This window comes from Syngnathoides biaculeatus, chromosome 18 (assembly GCF_019802595.1).
Source record: "Syngnathoides biaculeatus isolate LvHL_M chromosome 18, ASM1980259v1, whole genome shotgun sequence".
In the NCBI taxonomy this organism is placed as follows: Eukaryota; Metazoa; Chordata; class Actinopteri; order Syngnathiformes; family Syngnathidae; genus Syngnathoides; species Syngnathoides biaculeatus.
In genome coordinates this window covers 16,432,155-16,450,791 of record NC_084657.1, presented here as the reverse complement: position 1 = coordinate 16,450,791, position 18,637 = coordinate 16,432,155, and the positions used below count along the sequence as shown (strand labels likewise).

At 42.7% G+C, this 18,637-nt stretch overlaps 1 protein-coding gene across 1 annotated transcript in view; it reads right to left on the bottom strand.

Moving 5' to 3' along the window:
- Positions 1 to 18,637, bottom strand: part of nrg2a (neuregulin 2a) — an 85,467-nt gene that overhangs the window by 52,589 nt on the left and 14,241 nt on the right. The gene's annotated exons all lie outside the window — the stretch shown is intronic.

Below are 18,637 nucleotides of genomic sequence, written 5' to 3'. Positions count from 1 at the left end.
TTAATGTTTTCACTCAAAAGCAAGGCTATCAGCAGAAAAAGTGTAAATTGTGTGCCATGGACAGGAGGTGGAGGGGGTATGTGGACGAGAAGAGGAGGAAGACAGAATCACTTTCTGACAAATGTATCTCAGCAGAGACAGATCCAAGGACTACAATTCTCAAATATGTGTAAACATCTATCTCTAACCTTAGGGTCATGCAAAATTGAGAAAACTCCCAATAAATGAACCAACATAAATGAACAGATAGCGCACAGTAGCTTGAACTTATAAAACCAACAATAAATCCCTTTACTCAGCCTTGAAAACTTGATGGTAAAGCGATAAATACCTGATAAGTCCAGACCCTTTAGCAGGGAGGTCAGTTACCCGAATATGCTTGTTTTTGTTAAGTATTGGCAATCCCTTGAAAAAATATTCCAAATCGAATCTATGTATATTTGCCTTCATTGGATAACCACTTGGGGATTAGGTTAGTCGATACAGGGCAGAGTTTCCTTGGTGCAATAAAGTGCTACTGATGGGAGGGTTTGGTGTGGTGAAAGAGAATGGAAGACGCACACACGACAGACAAGGGAGGTAAAATAAGCAATCAATGCGCTTTCGTGATATTGTTACTAAGGTGCATGGTGACAAGCCTTGAGAAAGTGTAAGCAAAGACAAAATGCGAAAAAAAAAAGCAACATTTTTCTAAGGACCACCCAATGATCGAATCCTGGCATTTTGACTGCAATTATCTGGAGGGAATAATTTAATGGAAAACTGGCAACTCTCTGGCGTTGCATGGCACAGAGATGATGAAGGTTTCTTTTTTTGTCTTTGTTATTTTTGACAAGATTTTAGGGTGGAAAATATTACTATGTGAGATCAAACACACGCCTATTTCAAGACATAACAGAGGCACACCCAATCAACACTTATATCCTGTCTTCATTTAGACTTTGTGGATTCAAAATAGCACACAGACTAGATGGCTATTTACTGTTGGTTGGACACTGCGAGAAATCATTATGAATACGTATCTGAGTTTGCCAACAATAGAAAACAGTGTCCACAACCAAAACAAACAAATGTTCGCGATGAAGTGGAGCCAACAACAAGCCTGAATCTAACACCCGCTAACCCCAACAGGACTGCTGCCGCTACCACAGCGACTGTGTCTTCTTTTAAATCCCGACTCCTGCTGCCGTGTCTCAGTCGCATAGCTGATGTGCCTGGTCTTGCCTGCCTCAGTCATCCCGCCGCTCAACTCAAATCAAAGAGTTGCCCAGTGCGTGATTGCACAACAGCTGCTCGCAAACTGCAATCGAGCCACACGGCGCACAGCACACTCAAACGGGGGACTCGGGCAGTGAAAGCCGACGGCGGGACTGCCGGTAAGGCCGCTGGCGGACAGCTGCTGACAGGCAGTGGACACATGGTGGAATTTTTGGTCCCAGTCGAAATTCAGACTTGTTTCCCTGTTTGCATAACTTAGTCTACTAGTGGCGCTCACCCTGCAGATACACATTATCCCTTTCAAGTTTTTAAAAAGTTGTCGACACTGAAGTAGTGGAACGTATCCTGAGCTATTCACAGAAAAACTGATTCATGTTTCCTGTGCTTTTTCTATGCTTTATATCTTTTGGTCTTTATAAGTAGTAATTGGTGTCAAGGGAGTGAGGTGGCACCTTGACATACGACTTGACCTCATTCGATAATAGCTTGTGAGTCAATTTTAAAAAACTACGCCTTGTGACTCGAGAAACACGTAAATTGGTGCACTCTAAAATTGAGTTTCCACTGTATGTTGAAGTAATGAATCTAGACTAAGAGACAAACATGTCACGAAGGAGCTAAGATTAGCCTGGGTCATCAGTGGAAGTTACAGGGAGTTTTCACAGCATGTACTTTATCTGTACACAGTCACATCTTATTTTAAATGAAGTCCTCTTTCGGTTTTTCACTCGTCATGATGGGCTCGGTCCCCATCCCTATCAATAGAGGCAGTTTAACCGTAGTTCAGATCTGATCGTTCTTGTGTGTTGTGTTGTCAAAATAGAATTAAGTGTAGCTTGGAAATGATATTATTATTTTTAACAGCTGAATGTTAACAGCTGTATGTTTCTGTGTGTGCTCTATGATTCCCTGGAAAATAATCCAGTTTGTGGCGAACCTTTCGAACGACGGGATAGGCTACACATCCCTACGACCTTAATGATGACAAGTGCAATAGAAAATAGGTGGATTGATGTTTTGACTACATTTCCTTTGTTGAACATTGTGGAAATCAGCATCATTCAATGAACTGACTTTATTTTTTGTATTTGTTTTAGCTCTTTTTAATCGGATACGAAGATCTCTATCAGAGTATCCTATTGAGCATCATAATACTGCGTGCAGAGGCGTACATGCATGGACCTTACTAACTTTTCACGAGTGACATCATGTACTTCTTCACAAACTAGTTGGGATTGAATCATCAAGACCGGGGTGCAGCACTCCTGCTCGGTTAAAAAAAAAAAAAGTTGTGGTAGTTATATAATGTTTTCTTTTGTTTGTTGCAGGACAGGTTAAAAGAAAGGTTTAAAAGAAAGGACAGTTGTCTTTTTTTCAAGATTTGGCAACGCCTCAGGTTGTTGTGGATGCGATTAATTTACAATTACTCCCACATAATCCACAGAATTCTTCAGGTTACTCTCCCTAATTCAAGAAAGGGGGATTCCCCCTACATCTGTGAGGTTGATACCATGATCCATTCAACCTCTTGCCATCCTGTGTCTTAACTCTCCTGACAGACAGCAGCAGCAGTAATGGATAGTAATACGCTTCCATTCATCCAGCACTTCCTGCAGAAGTGCCAGTTTCAGACAGATGTGAGGATGCCTTCACTCAATCTGAACAGCTCAGTGTCAAGAAAAGGTGTTGCCTGACTTCTTATAAGATCCATTTTGGAGTCAGTAGTGCAGTGCTTCACACTGACGGCTGTTTCTATGTTAGTTCACTCATTGAAATAATTTAGAATTCTTTAGAATCATCAGAAAAGAATAAGAGCATCAACAGAGAATGTCAGACTGCATGTGCCTTTCTAAAAGGACAGAGCATTTGAACTTTTATTGGATGTGATGAGTATGGCGTAGGCACTGACTGGCGACCAGTTCAGGGTGTGTTCTGTCTTTCGCCCAAAGTCAGCCGGGAAAGGCTCCAGCTCCTTTTGATCCTAACCAGGGTAAGAGGTGTGTAGAATATATCGGCATATTTAACTCTGCTGACATGATTATTCCCCAGCTTAAAGCCTCCCAATCTGTTATCGTAGGCAGCAAGGTGCCATTACTGATCACTCCTTCCATTTTCTTCGTACTAAGTGGAAACATAAAGGCATAAACCCACACACTGGTTAAAAGGCAGCGTGCGAAATTCAAATTAGTAGCTCTGATGGCTTGAAATCCATCGCACACCTCCAAGGGACAGGTTCCTAAACCAGATGTTGGAACATGTGTTCTCACTTTATCAAATTATTTTTTATGGATTGCTATGTTTTTGCAGCCATTAAAACAAGACAAAATGGACAAAAACGCACAGGTACTTAAAGTGTCGTAAAAATTGTCATTTTCCGATGAGATGTCAAAACTTTGATAATCCTAGGATGCTACAAAGTGGATCTCATCACTTGGGAGGTATCATGTCTTCATTGGCCATCATCGACAACAGCTGGCTCTCATTTCGGAGGAAGGCTAGACTTTGCAGCCTCGTACCAGAAACGCAAGACATACATGTATACCACAGCTCCATATTTGGGCCTTGTATTCAAAGTTGTAGACCAGCTGCGAGGACGAGAGGTTTTCCCCTACACTATTAGTACATGAAATCTTCAACACACTCACACACCTACACTCGCTGTATATCCCCCAGCATTCCGTTGAATTTATACTAAACGATGATCCCGCTGTGCGTGTGTGAATCAGTGACCACGATGACGTTTATTCCAGTCACAATTCACACCTACACACGCATGCACACACGATGACGACTCATACGCGAAAAAAATAAAAATATGGACAGCAGCAACAGGGGAGGTAGTGCAATGGACTACTGGGAGGTTTCGGATAAGAGACAGCTGTGTACGACATCGCTGTGTGTTCATGAATTTTAAGCAAAGGAATGGCAAATATATATTCCGCAAAGATCTACTGGAAAGTGTAAAAACAACTTGAAGTGCCCAAACCTGAAAGAGAAATACACTGAGAAATGTGCGGACCTAAGGAAACTCACCACTCACAACCTTTTGTTGGAAACAAGCACCCAACAACTTGAGCGATGCTCCCCCAAAGGTAACACCAGTTAAAATCTTGCTTGATTGGAATCTCGGGGTGGGGTCAAAGGCAGAAAGAACAGGGACAGCAGTGGCAAAAACGTGATCTAAGGCAAAAAAAAAAAATGACGACAGCGAAAGATTCACAGAAGCAAGACATCCTCCGTTCACAGCCTTATTTCAGTGATTTGTTTGGTTCTGTCAGGTTACAGCACATATAGACAACCAACCGTAGCATTTTCAAAGAACCTAGCGTGCATGTCATTGTGAATGTGAGGGGAACCCGGAGGACTCGGAAAGAGCGCAGAACATGCAAACGCCACAAAGGAAGGCTGGAGCTCACATTCGAACACACAACCTCTGAATTACGAGATGGAAGTACAATCTTCCCCCAGAAAAGATCTTGACCAGACTTGATAAAATTCAGAAAAATGTGTATCGCAAACAAATTTCTTGTGTTGCTGAAAATTTCGAAATAAAAGCGACCCTATCTTAAAATAGAATAAAATAATGAGGAAAATTCGCTAGGTAAGATTTTGCGTTTTTGCAGTGTGATTATAAGGGCAATGGAAAGCTTATTTCTGAACTTGTGTTCCATGCTAAGCAATTATGTCGTTACGATGCATGCACGTTTACCCCAAAATTAAATAACAGCTACTACAGATCTGAAAACCTTTCATTTTAACAAAACTCAGGGGAAAAATCCTGACTCCAAACATCTATCAGTGTTCACCCTTAAAATAATCGAACGAGTTTCTCCTTAGCCTACATCCTACTCCCTTGCAATTAATATCGTCAATATCACGGGAGTAGCACAGACAAACCCTCCTACTTTCAGCCTCATTTTCAGTGCAGTACAGACAAGCCTCTGTGACGCAAGTAATCATTTTAATATCTGAACGCATGAACAAAACATGATGGGGCTTGTCGTTTGTCTGGAAAAACCCAAAAGAAGAATCCGGCAGCCTTAGTTCAGGCCACACTCTGAGGACAGGAAGACCACCAGGACAGCTGGGAGGCCTGAAGAGGGAATTCTTTTATCATGCTATCAACTGAAGCCACAGATCAGTTTTGTGTCGGACCCAGGAAGAGTTAACAAAGCTGCGCACACAGCACAACCTTGTGTCACCTCCTGCTCACATCACTCAGCTTCTCCAGAGGAACAGCTGCTTCCTCCTTACAGACGCATGCACATGCACTAGTGCCCTCGCTCATTTACGCTGAGGCGAAACTGTCCTGTATAACATAGCCTATACCATACTGGATCTCCTCTCAAGAAAGATGTTCTGTGATATTTCAATAACTCAGATGGGTTTCTCTAAAATGTTTCTCGGCAACTCACTGCTTATCGGACCGCGGCCTCGATGGGATTACAGGGAATTAAGAGAGCGAGCAAAATAAGCTTCCGCAGGCAGAAATGGTTTTTCAACGCAGACCATTACCTCAGTTAAGGAGGGTGGGCTGGTTGAAAAGCAGGATGACACATTACACATAATCCAACCTCGATTGATTTCCATTCAACTTTGTGGAGGGGTGGAGCAGGGGCCCAAGAGAGTATAAACGTGGAATGATGGATAGATATTTGTTGGCTTTTCAGTGGATAATCTCAAAGACAAATGCGATGCTGTATGCATTGATTAGGTATCTACAAAATTGGACGGTTCGCTTTTGATCCAGAGTTGGACTGGTAGGTCTTGGTGGAGGTCTGTTCTCTACTGACTGGAATTCTTGTTTTTTCTTTCTTTGTAATTAAACTGGATTATGCAAAAAGTACAGAAAAACTACAAAACTTTGTGAGACATGGGTCATCCTTTACAGTGCCAGTACAGTTCTCAGCACTGATCTGCATAAAAGTCTGCATCCATTTTGTTTTTTTTTTTTTTTTGCCAAGGGCAGACTTTTACTTTCATTTTACTTTGAAAACAATTTCGTCAGAGGAATTTATCATCTGTCGTCACCATTTGATCTCCATGGAACAGTCAAACCCACTTCTTCCAAAATGCAAAAAGGATCCCTTCCCTCAACATTTTGGTCAGGAACTATACATAAAGTGTATCATGGTGAGTAGAGATGTTTCATAAAACATTTTTTCCAGACTAAAACCATTCCGGGCACTCCGGTTTCCTCCCACATCCCAAAAACATGCATTAAATGGAGGCTGTAAATTGCCCCTAAGTGCGATTGTTTGTCTCCTTTTGTCTCTATGTGCCCTGCGATTAGCTAGCAACCAGTCCAGGGTATACGCCGCCTCCGGCCTCGAAGTCAGCTATGAAAAGGCTCCAGCGCACTTGGGATCCTAATGATCATAAACTGTATAGAAAATTGATGGATACTGTTCACTCCTGCTCTCAAGTTGCCGAATCCTGTACAGACAAGCACACAGTAAAGAGAATACGACTTCCCGTTACTTTGTGGAATGTTTCTGCATGGAGTTGACAGTGCACATTTGTGATCCCTTAGCTTTTCTTCAAAACCCCCCCTTTTTGAGGCTTGGGCGAGTATATCTTTTTTTTTTTTTTTTTTTTTTTGCAGTGGAGACACATTTATACAAGTGACAATGTGAATAAAAATCATTGTTTTAAACTGTTCTCTGCCAGGAATCCTTTCTGTTGTTGTGCAGATCATCTTTCCGCTTTGGCATAAGCGCCTTTGTAGTTTTTCATTTTTGGATATTGTCTTGGTGTGTTCTCATTGAATAATGAATGACACATGCAGGAGTTTGCTCTTGACGAATGTGTACACATTACTATTGGTCCAAATAAGAACTGAACAGCAACCGGGGTCCCCCAAATCTCTTAATAGCTTGGATTACGCATAAACTCTCAATGAATATGTCAAATTTTATATCCATTCAATTTAGAATTGTAGAAGGTGTTGGCTGTTCTGAAAGCAGTCGTAATTCTGTATTGTTCAGTTCTGCAATGTGCTTCTAAGCATTCATACGATAAGATTCAGCAGCTGCTTCTTCTTCAGACAGCATGAGATATGTAAGCAGTATATTGAATGCTCCATACCACGCATAGCTCTTTCCCAATCGCTGACATATTAGGAAGTTGATTTATGTTTTATGGCTTAACCATCCAGCATTTCTTGGTCTGTCACCATATTAACTGCAAATGTCTGAATGCTTCTGGCAAAAACGTGTTCTGATATAGCATACCTCAAAAATATTGCAAAGCCTGATATACCTTTCACCAATATGTTTTGGGGGAGGTTTGGTTACATATTCTGAGGGATCAAATCTAATTGCATGCATATTTGAAACATATGCCGAGACTATTTCTTGAGAAAACGTGCATGTCTTTGGTACCACATGAAGCATTTATTTTCTTTAAAGGCATTCAAAGACGCAATTCACTTTCATGTTTCTCATACTCCGAGCAATTTACTTTTTTGATTTTTTTTTTGGTAGATATTTAAAATGAATACTTTCTTCAACTCCCCTCCTTGAGGCATCACCTTATCATGGTGGATTGGTTTGTGTGTCTCACTGATCTTAGGAGCTAAGTTGTCTGGGGCTTCAGGCCCCTGGTGGGGTCACCCACGGTAAGAAAGTCCTAGGTGAGGGACCAGATGAAGCACGGCTGCATAAACCCATATGACAAGTACAAAAATTGGATCCAGGTTTCCCTAGCCCAGACGCGAGTCACCCCCTCTGGAGCAAGGCCTGGATGTGGGGCTCGAAGGCAAGCGGCTGTTGGCTAGGCCTGCCCCCATTGGGCTTGGCTGGGCACAGTGTAATGTGGGTCCCCCTTCCCACTGATACACCTCTGCAACATTGCGTGAACATCGGGGACTGTTAGAGATGATCAAAAGCACAATACAACTAAAAACACTCCTTCTTATGTCATTTTGCTAAAGGTGACTAAATACGGTACAAGTTTGTGCTCCCATCATGCAAACAAAATACCCAAACTGACTGAGATAAATTTCAACACTTTTTCCGCTGCACAAACACGCATAAGCACAACCGTCAATAAGGAGAGGGATTGGTCTGGTCCGCAGAAAATACACAATAAAGAAAGCGGGCTAGGGAAACACACATGCCTTCTACCAGCTACACTGCTAGTCAAAGTTTGGGCACACTTTCTCATTCAATCGCATCAGAAAGTGTGACCGGGTTTTTCAATGGTCATGTACACGTTATGTAAGACCGCTGGTGACAAGCAGCACTCGGGCCTTTTCAGCTGCAGTATGACTTCACTGACTAAACACCTGACAGTCCACAAGACAACATGTTTGAGTGTTAAGTGCCTGCCAAAACAACAGGTGGCTCTGTAAGTACAAAGTGTCCAGCGCATTTGGCCAATCGGGAGGCAGAAAACCAATTAATTAATTAATTAAACAAGGGAATGGGGAACCACAAACATCCTTTCTGAATATCACATCTTAACAAAAACAAACCAAGTTTATTTAAAACAGGGACATCAAATCAACAAAATAGGCAACAGGACAGACGTATGTCCCAAAGTTGAGAAAATCTGGGTTCAAATCTCAACTCGGGCACGCCTGTCTGGACTTTGCATGTTCTACCCAACTTTGCATGGGGTTACCCCAATACATTACCTGCGTATATTAGGAAAATAGAAGATTGAATATGAGAAAAATAAAAGATTCTAAGAGGTGTGAATGTGAAAGGGTGTTTTTCACAAGGGGCCGTCATAAGAAAAAGTAATACAAAAGTTGGATGGATCATTGGAAGTGAGAAAAACAACAAGCTAAAATTAATTTTGAACAAAATTGCCATCACAGTGCTGTCATACAAGCAAGGACAAGTAAAGCATTTTTACATGCAGCTTTGGCAAACCAAAATATTTTGTGGTTTGAGGAAGAAAAACAAAGAACTTCCTACAGATATATTTTTTAAAGTGTTCAAATATATCTAGGTATTTGGCCTGAGAGCATTTCAATCAGTTTAGGACTGATAGTGAAGCCAAAGTTTGCCTGAAAGATACAGTATGTACAAACCAAAACAAGAACTGCAATGACACTTGATTGGCATTTAAGTTACCCATAGATTTGCCCACACTGTTGCGTATTAAAACAGTCGGAGGCTTTTAAAAAAAAAATCAAATAAAATAAATGCATTGAAATGATTGTTGGGCAAGTGGGTCAGTTGATGTGGACATTTCCTGACAAGCGTGTAACAACGCTAATGCCGACTGCCACCACAGGCCGAGCGTAGCGTAGTGGGCATGACTGATAGCAATGTGGCAAAATTCCTACAATGCGCCAAGCACTTCTCCAGTGACCTGTTAAAACGAATCACTCGTCAAATGACATGACTGTATCTTATCCACACACGGAAAAATAGATGTCGCGTCACTACAGAAGATGTTTATCTGGCTTCTTACGTCAACAGAGTAAGTTGTGTTTTTGCCAGAGTTAGAACACAGAAGAAGGGACAGAAGTTGTTGTTTATCCTCTCCAAAGCAACACTTAGCATACTGCTTCATTTACGTAAGAGAGTATTAGTCAGTGGGAAGAAAACCTGAAACTTTCCTCCACAGTTTATGTTGATTGTGACGGATGCTCTGTGTTGTGATCAAATATCTTAGACACACGAAAAACACATCTGACGGTGACTTATGTTGTCAGTTTGTAATCGAAAGCCCTGAGATGCAGAATTCTGTGTACTTTTTTCTCGATTTTTACATAACACAGCTGAAAGTGTGTGCTTTCGAATGGCGTAGTAATGTAACAACACGCTTCGTAAGATTTTCTTGTCGAACACCTGAGGTCTAGTACACACAATTACGTTTTGTCCCTTCCTGAACAAGTACGTCAATTCAGAATTAGAATCAGCTTTATTGGCCAAGTGTGTAAAAACACACAATGAATTTTTCTCCAGCAATCTCCTTCGGTTTTGTGAGTTGACGTTTGATCACGAGAGACTTTGAGATCGGCAGTGCAATAGAATCTTTATGTGTGTGATTGCCTTTGTTGAGATTCTCGGACTGCATCACACACATGACAACCAAAACTGTGAAATGGCCAATTTTATATCTTAATAAACTCCTCTGTGTTAAGCTGTTGGACACGAAAATGAGACCCATTTCATCCCAGAGGAGAATGAGGAGCAGGAAAGTGGAAACTGTGGAGTTTAATAGGAGCACATTCAGCATAATACCACAGCAACAGGGTTAGCTAACATTAGCATGTGCTTCATACATTCATTCATTCATTCATTCGTTCATTCATTCATCTACCGCTCGTTCGAGGTCGGGGCGCGGGGACAGTAGCTTTAACACGGATGCCCAGACTTTCCTTTCCCCAGCCACTTCATCCAGCTCTTCCGGGAGATCCCAAGGCACTCCCAGGCCACCCGAGAGATATACTGTAGTCTCTGCAGTGTGCCCTGGGTCGTCCCCTGGATCTCCTTCCGTTGGGACGTGCCCGGAATGCCTCACCAGGGAGGCGTCCGGTAGGCATCAGAATTAGAGGCCCCGGCCAGCTCATCTGGCTAGTGACCATAGGGGAGGGTTAGAACGTAGATCGACCCAGTAAATAGAGCGCTTCGTCTTTGGACTCATCTTTACTGCTAGTGTTATCGCAGTTGAGTGTTAAACGCCACCACATTCTGACAGACTTAGATTACGCTGCCGACATGGGAACAGAATTGAGCTGATTTATTTATGAGTTTATTTAAAAATAATAATAATTTGGTATCACTTCAACACATTTATTTCAAATTCATGTAATTATATAGTAAGAATAATACCATGAATTCACAGAATCAACATAGTTTAAGTGATTTTGGAGTACAAACTAATAAATGAAAATGCTTGCTTGGACATGTGTGCCCTCCCATATGTTGGCCACTCTTGATTTAGAAGTTTCAGTAAGGAGAGCCTGATGGTTTTGGAATGTGAACGAAAGATGCAGTACTCAGAGAAAAACAATCGCTGGAAGAACATGCAAACTCCATGCTAGTTCACTGTCATTCATTCATTCAACCAACTGAGTGTGGGGGCAGCTGATAGCAGACTATAAAGTACTGTAATTTGATAATAAACAGATGGGACCGATGAGATGTTTTCATTTTCGTGCGTTTTTTTCCCTAGTCAAACATCCATCTTCACAAGGATCATGGGAGTGCTGGAGCCTATCCCAGTTGTCAACAGGCAGGACGCGGGGTACACCCTGAACTGGTCGCCAGCCGATCGCGGGGAACATGGGGACAAACAGTCACACTCGCAATTTAGAGTGTCCAACTAATGTTGCATGTTTTTGGGATGTGCGGAGGAAACCACAGTGCCTGAAGAAAACCCACGCAGGCATGAGGGGAGCATCCAAATTCCACATAGGCTGAGCCGGGATTTTAACCCTGGTCCTCAAAACTGTGAGGCAGATAATCTAACCAGTTGCTTCACCGTGACCCGCTTATTTCCAGTTGGACCAAATACAGAACGGAAGTAATAATGGCAACTGATGGTATGAAGGGGTTTGCTAGGAGGCTGAGTTTGTTTGTGTGTGTGTGTGTGTGTGTGTGTGTGTGTGTATCAGCAATATGGGCTCACAGTAGTTGGCCTCACAATTCTTCTTCTTCTTCTTTTCCTTTCGGCTTGTCCCGTTAGGGGTCGCCACAGCGTGTCATCTTTTGCAGTAGTTGGCCTCACAATAACGAGTGAAAACATGTGAAAGTGTGTGCGTGCGTGTGCGTGCGTGTGTGTGTGTGTGTGGGCCTGCGTGCGTGCATGCATGCGTGAAATTGTTGCTGGTGGGCCCCAGCATGACTGCTAACGTTGGAGCAATCATATGTTCAGCTGTGATTTCCATCAACACATTCCTGGACGCTCACACACTCTCTCGGCGGAGCGGTGCACAGCACACCCCAAGGATGTGACCTACAGCCCATGGACACATGGCTGCCTCGCAAGCACTTATCGCAACATGGCAGCCCGTAGGATAATGGGAGGCCTTAATCTGAAGCCACGTGGAGCCCCGTGAACTTGACTGCGGTCGGTCCCTGGTTCTACAAAACAGTGGATGATATACTACACCTTTTTTGCAGCGGGCCACCGGGTCTCATCACGCCAGACTGATTACATGCCAGAGCTCAGACCACATGGACAATAAACGGCTGCTGGTCCCACTTAGGGGGTCGGGCATATTGTAGGGATGAGAACGCCACTCAGGAAAAGGACTCGTCATAGCTACACTAGCGGGAAACACCGGTGTGGTAGCATAAAGATGTGAGTGGCGAAGAGGGAGTTACTTGCCAATACTTTCATTGGCGCCATAATGAGGAAATATATTAAAGTCATCGTGGCGGGATCAATTGCTAATTCATTAAGTTAAAGTAAAAATGAAGTATGTCACTCCATCACACACTCGTCACACTCATTCTCACTCTTACACGCAAAACCGATGAATAAAAATCTTCACACAACCACCGGCAAACATTCCAAACTTACAATTGGGACATTGTTGTAAGCAAAACAAATACAATAATAAAATAAGAAGAATAAATTATAAAAACAATATACTGGTTTGCAAATCATGTTCAACCTATATTTAAATGACTACACCACAAAGACAAGATATTTGATGTTCAAACTATCCATCCATTCATCCCTTTTCTTAGCTGCTTATCCTCACAAGGGTCGCAGAAGTGCTGGCGCCTATCCCAGCTGTCAACAGGCAGGAAGCAGAGGACACCTTGAACTGGTTGCCAGACAATCGCAGGGGACATCGTGACAAACAGCCGCACTCGCAATAACACCTAGGGGCAATTTAGAATGTCCAATTAATGTTGCATGTCTTTAGGATGTGGGAGGAAACCGGAGTGCCCGGAGAAAATCCTCGCAGGCACGGGGAGAACATGCAAACTCCACACAAAACTGTGAGTCCAACATTTTCCAGCTGACCCACTGTGCCGCATGCTCCCCCCCCCCCCCCCCCCGCCCCCAGAAGTAATAAAACAACATAAAAACACTCCACAAGTGACTGCAATTAGACAGCTTTATCAGCACAAATGTAAATCTATCCTTCTATCAACTATCCTTGTATGTTGCATTTTTGTGTAGGAAGACTTGGTATTGGTCCCAAGGATTGTGGTGGGTGGGGGCGTTTATATTTGCCATGCTCCAGGCTCTGGCAACCCGCACTTTGCCCCTGGGAGATACTCGCAAACACTCACACTCAAACACACAGTCCATTCAGGTCAGTGACAGCAAAATGTAGACAATAGGACGCGAAGAGTCTGGAGAGACTCGCCGATGTTTCAGTTAAAATAAAAGCAGTGATGAGTCATGAAATGAGTTGTAGCAGAACCTCAACTGTGTGCTGAATAATGATACATCACACAGTTAGCAGTGGGTCTTTCTGCTCCACCCCTCTTCCAAAGCGTCATGCGTAAAATCCCTACACAGGTGCAATCTGTTAGTGTTATAGGGCAAACTGCATGGTTGGCATGGCGCCACCGTGCAATGAATGCTTTATAATGCATAAAGGGGTTCACTTAAGGTTCGGGTTCTTCCCACACAAACACGCTGGCGAGCTTTTTCTCACCCGAGGGAAGTGGCGTACTTGGTTTCTTTTCCGTCACTGGGAAATTATAAATAGGTGTTGGCAGAGCTGGAGTAACAACCAAATGTTATGTGCAATATTAATAGGGGTTAATATAGCTTGCTCTTTCTTATGGCGCACAGCAGTGATTTTTCCCATCTTCCTTTATACGTTGAGGTAAAATTGGTATCCGGGGAACGTTTGGGTAATTCCTATTTAACAACACCTCTGGGCAAAGTGTCAGATGAGTCTGGCACTCTTTGACAAATTGATGCTATGCGTATCAATTTAAATGACCTATATTAAAACTCACAGATAGCATGCTTTATGGCTTTAAAATTCCCATTTTGGATGATTATTTTCACATAGATGGAACCCCTAGTTACAGCGTGTGTGCGCTGTTCTTAAATCACCATGTGGTGGATGTGATTGATGGAGGGGTGGGGGGGGGGGTGCCTCAGGTCAGCCCTCAGCACAGATGAAATGTCCAATACAAGAAAAGTATGCATGTCAGTATGTATACATTAATGCTCAGTACTGATGTACAAAAAAATTACTTTGAAAATGAATGTAGTGACCCAACTAACATGTTTTACAAGGCATCATATAGCCTATTTTCAAATCATTTCAGATACTATAAATTAACAGTGAATTCAACTCAAGCCACTTCACAATAACCAGCAATTCACCAGATAGTGAACAACTCTTCAAAAGAAGAGGAGGCTTCAAGCTGTTTGACACCACACCGAGTTGGAATTTACTTTGAAACTATACATAAAAAGAAAATAATGACACATTATGGCAGCACGGTGGCGCAGCTGTGGAGTGTTGCCCTCACAGTTCAGAAGAATAGGGTTCAAATCGTGGGACCCGCCTGTGTGCAGTTTGCATGTTCTGCCCGTGCCCCCATGGGGTTTTCTCTGGGTACTCCGGTTTCCTCTCACAACCCAAAAACATGCATCATTAATTGGACACTCTAAATTGCCCATAGGTGTGATTGTGAATGTTGTCTGTCTCAATGTGCCCTGCGATTGGCTGGCAACCAGTTCAGGGTGTACCCCGCCTCCTGCCCGTTGACAGCTGGCTCCAGCAATCCCTGTGACCCTCGTGAGGACAAGTGGCAAAGAAAATGGATAGATTGATGGATTTGCGATAAAAATGTTTTGTGTTACAAGCATAGTCATGCAACCATACATGCATGTAACATTTATTTTATTAAATGAATGGATGAATATATTTCAATTAATTATAATGATGCATGAGATTATTTTATGATAAAGATTGTAAAAATAACCTAGCTCATCTGTTTGTCTTAAAAATCAATTACCCGGTACCCTTGAGTTCACATAAGGTAGAACAAGATGGGCACGAAGGGGCCTCTGTTGCATTGTGCTGAAAATTGCCATGCCACATTTAAAAAAAAAAAAAAAAAACAACTCCGGTATGTCCTCTTGTATGAACATCAGATTCACTTTTACGCAAAGCTGCTTCCTAGAAAGAGTGTAAAACTCTCCCCTGCAGCCCATCAAACGCTTGTCTTGCTCCCTCTCGCCATGTGTCTTTCCTCTATATACTGTATATCCGCTTCCCCCTGTCTATCGTATATAATGTCTCAGTCTGCTTCCTGTCACGCATTCCCTTATATTGACCGCACTGTCTCTCTCTCATCTTCCACAATCTCTTCATTCTCTTTCTCTCTCTCTCTCTCTCTCTCTGTGTGTGTGTGTTTCTGCCCATCTCATGCACCCCTCCCTTCTTGTTCACTTAAACTGATCATACTGCGGCGACATGGTGCAACATACTGCAGCGGGCCACTGCAGCTCTTTAACGCCATGTCCCTTGCAACCTTAGGAGGAAACGTGCATCGAGAAGGACTCGTCTCCTTTGCAAACACAAGCGAGATTGCACGCGGAGATGGTTTAAGGTTCAAGAGTTGCACAAACTTCAGTATCGCTTGAAATAAAGGATCATTTGCAGATTTTATATGTTTAGCAGTGATTTTGATACACGACGATGTTGCTTATTCGAGAATATGGTTTGGGTGAATTACACCGCCCCGCCTCACGCCCACCTATGGACATACCACCCCTGATCCGCCCCGTCTTGCCTTCTTCCCTGAAGCATGACGGAACAAGACGTGCCGGTGTAACACAACGGGACCTGCAAACAAACACGCACACACGGAGACAGGCAGACACCCCGAGGTCACGGCAAAAAAGACGGGCCATACAGTGATGTCGTTGTTTGAAAGAATAAGAGCAAGTTAATGAAATGCTGACAGACAGTCCGCTCTTTCAGAATTGGGTTGCATCTACATAAGTGTCGTTATTTACCTTGCAACTGATCTCTAAATGACAAGGTGGAGAGCAATTTCAGAGGCACACGCAAAAATGTCCAATAAATGTGATGCTAAAACTTGGACTATATGCGAACAAAATGATTTGTTTTACCAAATAACTTTGGGGAAAAAGATTTAATATCACTCAACCACTTATTATTACGCACACTTTTAGTTAGCGGAGCAGTGGGGGACATGCCAAAATTATTTACATCCAAGGAATAAAATGGTATAAAATGGAGGAAATATATTTAAAGAGACATAGTTGTATGTGTGTAAATGTTTGGCCACTTATAATAAAATTTCAGTTCCATTATTCTATTACAATTTGAGTATTTATGAAGAGGGTGCCAAAGGCACGTTAAAGTGCTACCCATCCAAAATGATGATTAACTTTTATTTATACTTACAAAAATGTTGAGAATGTTAAATATTGCCTGACTCGGTAGATAGTACTGTATAAGAGAAACAGATTCTTATCATATCTAAAAATTTTGGAGTAGATGTCTGTCAGTCATGTTTTACCTTCACATGAGTTCACGCTCACGTCCTAACTATGCAGTGTGTTCCAACCCACATGCTTTGTCGTGCAATATCCGCAGATCATTATATAGGGTATCACGTGTTCCTAAATCTTCAAAAAAACAAACCAAAAAAACATTTAAGGAAACAGGTGCGGCCGCAAGAGATTCCCGTGACCTCTCCAGGATGTATTGCAGCATTCCAATTATCGTACATGATTAGGCTACAATTAAACGAGATGGTTTGCAATAAGCAAGGCAGCTTGACATTAAAAAAAGGCTACGTAACGTTCCCGTGTCAGCACAAGGTGCATAATCTGGATGGGAATCTCAACTGGATGTGCTTGTCTTCCTATCTGTATGCCAGCACTTGGACCAGCATGTTGGCTTTCCTAGCACAAAGGTCCTTTTCATTATTCGCGAAGATCTGCTACTCCAGTGGCGCTGCCTGACTGTAAACAATAACAGGTCGTCGTGACGGATGAAAAGAGAGAAGGCTCAGTGAGTGTTGCGCCTCAACGAGAGTACAAGGGCACTGAGTGACGGCTGGATTCCGTGCACCTCTTTTTCTCACTCCTCGGCGGCCACAGTTGGCCTCTCAAGTCGGTGTGGGATGTCTAGAGAAACGAGCCCCTTGCCAAGGTCAGCAATGAGAGTGACGATATCTCCTCTGTGGTGTGGAAAGAGCGTCTCGCTCACCCCCCCCCCCCCTCCTCAAAGAAATCTACTTAAACATCCAAATGTTTCGCCAGCGGTAGCGCGGACATGTCATCGTGCATGCTCAATTAAAAGCATTTTTAAAAAAAGGCAAAACACAATCTGGTTGCTGTTTAACGTCACGGCCTCTTTTCTGCACAGCATCAAAGTCCTGAGACGTTTTAAAAGCCAAGTGAACTCGGTCATACCAGCAAGAACTTACATTCATTCCGAGACATCAAGCACAGGCCATATGCACACCAACACTAATATTCATCCATCCATCCATTTTCATAGCCGCTTATCCTCACAGGGGTCGCGGGGAGTTCTGGAGTCTATCCCAGCTATCAACGGGCAGGAGGTAGGGTACACCCTGAACTGGTTGCCAGTCAATCACAGGGCACATGAAGACAAACATTCGCACTCACAATCACACCTAGGAGCAATTTTAGAGTCTCCAATTAATGTTGCATGTTTTTGGGATGTGGGAGGAAACCAGAGTGGCCGGAGAAAACCTACGCAGGCACGGGGAGAACTTGCAAACTCCACACAGGCGGGTCCGGGATTGAACCCGAGACCTCAGAACTGTGAGGCCAAGGCTTTACTAGCTGATGCACCGTGCCACCACATATATTCATTATTATTCATATTTTTTAAGTATATATCCTTGATTGCCTTTTGGGGGATCTCTGCCATGGATGAAAAACTATTAAAGCCAGGCAAGGAAGTCCCCCAAAAAATGAAATGACAGATAAACAAACAAAACAACAAACAAACAAGTAAATAAATAAATTGAAAAATTTCCAACAGTATAGAAATAAATTTAGTAGAAAATTTTAGTTCATCTATTTATCCAATCATTTTCTATAATACTGATCCTCATTAGGGTCAAGGGTGCACTACAGCCTATCTGAGCTGACTTGGGGCAAGAAGTAGGGTACATCCTATTAGAACGATTTCAACTAATCGAGAATTTAGATGAATTAGTCTTCAACGAACCTAATACGCATTTTTTTGGAAAGCAAGAATAGACCAGAGTCCCCAAAGAGATCCGAAAGCAAGTACAGCTAGAACCGGGAAATTCTGCAGCGAAGAGCGTGAGCCAAGATTTGAACCGTGAACCTCCTCACTGCGAGACAGACTGGCTAACTTACACATATTAGAGGAACATTTTTCCTGCGTTTGGATGAAGATTTATACTAATGGCCATTTTGTATCATTGTACTACTACTCTTGACATATTAATCATATAACCCTAATACTACAGTGTACTGTAGATAC